This window comes from Sinocyclocheilus anshuiensis, unplaced genomic scaffold (genome assembly GCF_001515605.1).
Source record: "Sinocyclocheilus anshuiensis isolate Anshui unplaced genomic scaffold, SAMN03320099.WGS_v1.1 scaffold9615, whole genome shotgun sequence".
NCBI lineage: Eukaryota > Metazoa > Chordata > Actinopteri > Cypriniformes > Cyprinidae > Sinocyclocheilus > Sinocyclocheilus anshuiensis.
The window spans coordinates 5,756-11,884 of record NW_015543139.1 but is presented as its reverse complement, the minus strand read 5'-3'; the positions used below and the strand labels follow the sequence as shown (position 1 = coordinate 11,884).

Sequence of the window (6,129 nt, the reverse complement as noted above, 5' to 3'; positions counted from 1 at the left end):
CTCCTGGTGCAAGGTTAGTACGTCTGACTACAGATCAGAAGGTTGCGTGTTCAAATCACCTCAGGATTTGGCAATTTCTTCTTGATCTCCTGAGTATGAAGTCTAACCTCAAGCATTTCCTGTCAGTGTTATACAATGATTGATTCGCGTAGTGCATCAAAGTGCTTATGGGAGAAGCACCACTCAGCTCTCAAAGACCTCCTGGCGCGAGCTTAGTACGTCTGACTACAGATCAAAAGGTTGCGTGTTGAAATCACCTCAGGTTTTGGCGATTTCTTCTTGATCTCCTGAGTATGAAGTCTAACCTCAAGCATTTGCCTTCAGTCTTTTGCAAGGATTGATTTGCATAGTGTATCAAAGTGCTTATGGGAGAAGCAGCACTTAGCTCTCCGGAAGCTCGTGATAAAACGGTCAAGCATCTGACTCCAAATCAAAAGGTTGCATGAAGCATTTTCCTTCAGTGTTATACAATGATTGCTTTGCATAGTGCATCAAAGTGCTTATGGGAAAGCACCAATCAGCTTTCCAGGACCTCGTGGCGCAACGGCAACGCATCAGATTCCAGATCAGAAGTTTGCGTGTTCAAATCACGTTGGGGTCATGCGATCTCTTTTTGATCTCCTGAGTATGAAGTCTAACCTCAAGCATTTCCCTTCAATGTTATACAATGATCGATTCGCGTAGTGCTTCAAATTGCTTATGGGAGAAGCACCAATGAGCTGTCCAGGACCTTGTGGCGCAGAGGTAGTGTGTCTGATTCCAGATCAGAAGGTTGCGTGTTCAAATCATGTCGGGATCAGGTGAACTCTTCTTGATCTCCTGAGAATGAATTCTAACCTCAAGCATTTGCCTTCAGCATTATACGATGATTGGTTTGTATAGTGCATCAAAGTGCTTATGGGAGAAGCACCAATCAGCTTTCCAGGACCTCGTGGCGCAACGGTAGCGCGTCTGACTCCAGATCAGAAGGTTGTGTATTCAAATCACGTCGGGGTCAGGTGCACTCTTCTTGATCTCCTGAGTACAGAGTCTAACCTCACCAAAGCTCTCCAGAAACTCGTGACACAACGGTCGCGCGTCTGACTCCAAATCCGAAGGTTGCGTATTCAAATCATGTCAGTGTCAGGCAATCTCTTTTTGATCTCCTGAGTATGAAGTCTAACCTCAAGCATTAGCCTTCAGTGTTATACGATGATTGGTTTGCATAGTGCATCAAAGTGCTTATGGGAGAAGCACCAAACAACATTTCAGGACCTCGTGGCGCAACGGTAGTGCGTCTGACTCCAGATCAAAAGGTTGCGTGTTCAAATCACGTCAGGGTCATGCAATCTCTTTTTGATCTCCTGAGTATGAAGTCTAACCTCAAGCATTTCCCTTCAGTGTTATACAATGATTGATTTGCATAGTGCATCAAAGTGCTTATGGGAGAAGCACCAATCAGCTTTCCAGCAACTCGTAGCGCAATGGTCAAGCGTCTGACTCCAGCTTAGAAGGTTGTGTGTTCAAATCATGTTGGGATCATGCGATCTCTTTTTGATCTCCTGAGTATGAAGTCTAATCTCAAGCATTTGCCTTCAGTTTTATACAATGATTGCGTTGCATAGTGCATCAAAGTGCTTGTGGGAGAAGCACCAAACAGCTTTTCAGGACCTCGTGGCGCAATGGTAGAGCGTCTGACTCCAGATCAGAAGGTTGTGTGTTCAAATCATGTTGGGATCATGCGATCTCTTTTTGATCTCCTGAGTATGAAGTCTAATCTCAAACATTTGCCTTCAGTTTTATACAATGATTGCGTTGCATAGTGCATCAAAGTGCTTGTGGGAGAAGCACCAATCAGCTTTTCAGGACCTCGTGGCGCAATGGTAGCGCGTCTGACTCCAGCTCAGAAGGTTGCGTGTTCAAATAGCGTCGGGTTCATGCGATCTCCTGAGTATGAAATCTAACCTGTAGCATTTCCCTTCAATGTTATACTATGATCGATTCGCATAGTGCATCAAAGTGCTTATGGGAGAAGCACCAAACAACATTTCAGGACCTCGTGGCGCAACGGTAGTGCGTCTGACTCCAGATCTAAAGGTTGCGTGTTCGAATCACGTCAGGGTCATGCAATCTCTTTTTGATCTCCTGAGTATGAAGTCTAACCTCACCAAAGCTCTCCAGAAACTCGTGACACAACGGTCGCGCGTCTGACTCCAAATCCGAAGGTTGCGTATTCAAATCATGTCAGTGTCAGGCAATCTCTTTTTGATCTCCTGAGTATGAAGTCTAACCTCACCAAAGCTCTCCAGAAACTCGTGACACAACGGTCGCGCGTCTGACTCCAAATCCGAAGGTTGCGTATTCAAATCATGTCAGTGTCAGGCAATCTCTTTTTGATCTCCTGAGTATGAAGTCTAACCTCAAGCATTTCCCTTCAGTGTTATACAATGATTGATTTGCATAGTGCATCAAAGTGCTTATGGGAGAAGCACCAATCAGATTTCCAGCAACTCGTGGCGCAATGGTCAAGCGTCTGACTCCAGCTCAGAAGGTTGTGTGTTCAAATCATGTTGGGATCATGCGATCTCTTTTTGATCTCCTGAGTATGAAGTCTAACCTCAAGCATTTCCCTTCAGTGTTATACAATGATTGATTTGCATAGTGCATCAAAGTGCTTATGGGAGAAGCACCAATCAGCTTTCCAGCAACTCGTGGCGCAATGGTCAAGCGTCTGACTCCAGCTCAGAAGGTTGTGTGTTCAAATCATGTTGGGGTCATGCGATCTCTTTTTGATCTCCTGAGTATGAAGTCTAATCTCAAGCATTTCACTGACCTCGTGGCGCAACGGTAGCGCGTCTGACTCCAGATCAGAAGGTTGTGTGTTCAAATCACGTCGGGGTCAGGTGCACTCTTCTTGATCTCCTGAGTATAGAGTCTAACCTCACCAAAGCTCTCCAGAAACTCGTGACACAACGGTCGCGCGTCTGACTCCAAATCCGAAGGTTGCGTATTCAAATCATGTCAGTGTCAGGCAATCTCTTTTTGATCTCCTGAGTATGAAGTCTAACCTCAAGCATTTCCCTTCAGTGTTATACAATGATTGATTTGCATAGTGCATCAAAGTGCTTATGGGAGAAGCACCAATCAGCTTTCCAGCAACTCGTGGCGCACTGGTCAATCGTCTGACTCCAGATCAGAAGGCTGTGTGTTCAAATCATGTCGGGGTCAGGTGAACTTTTCTTGATCTCCTGAGTATGAAGTCTAATCTCAAGCATTTGCCTTCAGTGTTATACAATGATTGATTTGCATAGTGCATCAAAGTGCTTATGGGAGCCTGAGTATGAAGTCTAACCTCAAGCATTTGCCTTCAGTGTTATACAATGATTGATTTGCATAGTGCATCAAAGTGCTTATGGGAGCCTGAGTATGAAGTCTAACCTCAAGCATTTGCCTTCAGTGTTATACAATGATTGATTTGCATAGTGCATCAAAGTGCTTATGGGAGCCTGAGTATGAAGTCTAACCTCAAGCATTTGCCTTCAGTGTTATACAATGATTGATTTGCATAGTGCATCAAAGTGCTTATGGGAGCCTGAGTATGAAGTCTAACCTCAAGCATTTGCCTTCAGTGTTATACAATGATTGATTTGCATAGTGCATCAAAGTGCTTATGGGAGCCTGAGTATGAAGTCTAACCTCAAGCATTTGCCTTCAGTGTTATACAATGATTGATTTGCATAGTGCATCAAAGTGCTTATGGGAGCCTGAGTATGAAGTCTAACCTCAAGCATTTGCCTTCAGTGTTATACAATGATTGATTTGCATAGTGCATCAAAGTGCTTATGGGAGCCTGAGTATGAAGTCTAACCTCAAGCATTTGCCTTCAGTGTTATACAATGATTGATTTGCATAGTGCATCAAAGTGCTTATGGGAGCCTGAGTATGAAGTCTAACCTCAAGCATTTGCCTTCAGTGTTATACAATGATTGATTTGCATAGTGCATCAAAGTGCTTATGGGAGCCTGAGTATGAAGTCTAACCTCAAGCATTTGCCTTCAGTGTTATACAATGATTGATTTGCATAGTGCATCAAAGTGCTTATGGGAGCCTGAGTATGAAGTCTAACCTCAAGCATTTGCCTTCAGTGTTATACAATGATTGATTTGCATAGTGCATCAAAGTGCTTATGGGAGCCTGAGTATGAAGTCTAACCTCAAGCATTTGCCTTCAGTGTTATACAATGATTGATTTGCATAGTGCATCAAAGTGCTTATGGGAGCCTGAGTATGAAGTCTAACCTCAAGCATTTGCCTTCAGTGTTATACAATGATTGATTTGCATAGTGCATCAAAGTGCTTATGGGAGCCTGAGTATGAAGTCTAACCTCAAGCATTTGCCTTCAGTGTTATACAATGATTGATTTGCATAGTGCATCAAAGTGCTTATGGGAGCCTGAGTATGAAGTCTAACCTCAAGCATTTGCCTTCAGTGTTATACAATGATTGATTTGCATAGTGCATCAAAGTGCTTATGGGAGCCTGAGTATGAAGTCTAACCTCAAGCATTTGCCTTCAGTGTTATACAATGATTGATTTGCATAGTGCATCAAAGTGCTTATGGGAGCCTGAGTATGAAGTCTAACCTCAAGCATTTGCCTTCAGTGTTATACAATGATTGATTTGCATAGTGCATCAAAGTGCTTATGGGAGCCTGAGTATGAAGTCTAACCTCAAGCATTTGCCTTCAGTGTTATACAATGATTGATTTGCATAGTGCATCAAAGTGCTTATGGGAGCCTGAGTATGAAGTCTAACCTCAAGCATTTGCCTTCAGTGTTATACAATGATTGATTTGCATAGTGCATCAAAGTGCTTATGGGAGAAGCACCAATCAGCTTTTCAGGACCTCGTGGCGCAACGGTAGAGCGTCTGACTCCAGATCAGAAGGTTGTGTGTTCAAATCATGTCAGGGTCATGCGATCTCTTTTTGATCTCCTGAGTATGAAGTCTAACCTCAAGGATTTCCCTTCAGTGTTATAGAATGATTGCTTTGCATAGTGCATCAAAGTGCTTATGGGAGAAGCACCAATCAGCTTTTCAGGACCTAGTGGCGCAACGGTAGCGTGTCTGACTCCAGATCAGAAGGTTGTGTGTTCAAATCACGTCAGGGTCATGTGATCCCTTTTTGATCTCCTGAGTATGAAGTCTAACCTCAATCATTTCCATTCAGCATTATACAATGATTGATTTGCATAGTGCATCAAAGTGCTTATGGGAGAAGCACCAAACAGCTTTCCAGGACCTAGTGGTGCAATGGTAGTGCGTCTGACTCCAGATCAGAAGGTTGCATGTTCAAATCATGTTGGGGTCAGGTGAAGTCTTCTTGACCTCCTGAGTATGAAGTCTAACCTCAAGCATTTGCCTTCAGTGTTGTACAATTATTTATTTGCATAGTGTATCAAAGTGCTTATGGGAGAAGCACCAATCAGCTTTCCAGGAGCTCGTGGCACAATGGTCAAGTGTCTGACTCCAGATCAGAAGGTTGTGTGTTCAAATCATGTCGGGGTCAGGTGAACTCTTCTTCAGAAGAATTCAAAACCAATCTCAGTCCAACCAGTGATCTAAGGACAGCTGTTGCTTGATCTACAGTCTTCCACAAAGGTGTCATGCCCGTTCAAAGTGAGGGGGCATGTGCCCATTGAAGTTTTTGAGCCAAGTGGGTTTTGAATGCAGCTTCCAAAAGACAAAAAAATTGCCGAATAATATTTTCTATATTTAATACAATCACACCAGTGTGATTAGAACGTTCATATCATCAGCTGCTAAATTCAAATCTGCTTTCGCTGGCTGGCGCCATAGACTGTATAAAAACATGCTGACGCTGAGCCAGATACAGATGCGTTTTTACAGCACTGCGCATTAACCAATCACACACGATGCTGTTGAGCTTATGAATGCAATGACCAATCAGAGGTGTTCAGATGAGTCATGCAAAAATGCCATTGTTTTCTTCACTTGCTCGCTGACTGAATACCTCTTTCTGGCAAATTCTCTCGTCAGAAACAAGAAAGTGCAAATGTGAGTACGAATCTGTAAGATATTAATTTCATAGTGTAAACAGCTTCAGTGATTTTAATGGGAGTTTTTGAGA

General features: G+C 43.2%; 6 non-coding genes across 6 annotated transcripts; all 6 read left to right on the top strand.

The window, feature by feature from the left end:
* The first annotated feature begins 925 nt into the window (after nt 1–925).
* trnaw-cca (transfer RNA tryptophan (anticodon CCA)) lies at nt 926–997 on the top strand. The gene has a single exon. It is a non-coding gene; the product is annotated as a tRNA-Trp (tRNA).
* A 254-nt stretch (nt 998–1,251) lies between these two features.
* On the top strand, nt 1,252–1,323 carry trnaw-cca (transfer RNA tryptophan (anticodon CCA)). Its single transcript has one exon. It is a non-coding gene; the product is annotated as a tRNA-Trp (tRNA).
* A 522-nt stretch (nt 1,324–1,845) lies between these two features.
* trnaw-cca (transfer RNA tryptophan (anticodon CCA)) lies at nt 1,846–1,917 on the top strand. The gene has a single exon. It is a non-coding gene; the product is annotated as a tRNA-Trp (tRNA).
* An 892-nt stretch (nt 1,918–2,809) lies between these two features.
* On the top strand, nt 2,810–2,881 carry trnaw-cca (transfer RNA tryptophan (anticodon CCA)). Its single transcript has one exon. It is a non-coding gene; the product is annotated as a tRNA-Trp (tRNA).
* A 2,198-nt stretch (nt 2,882–5,079) lies between these two features.
* Nucleotides 5,080–5,151, top strand: trnaw-cca (transfer RNA tryptophan (anticodon CCA)). Its single transcript has one exon. It is a non-coding gene; the product is annotated as a tRNA-Trp (tRNA).
* Nucleotides 5,152–5,277: 126 nt separating this feature from the next.
* On the top strand, nt 5,278–5,349 carry trnaw-cca (transfer RNA tryptophan (anticodon CCA)). The gene has a single exon. It is a non-coding gene; the product is annotated as a tRNA-Trp (tRNA).
* Nucleotides 5,350–6,129: the final 780 nt, after the last annotated feature.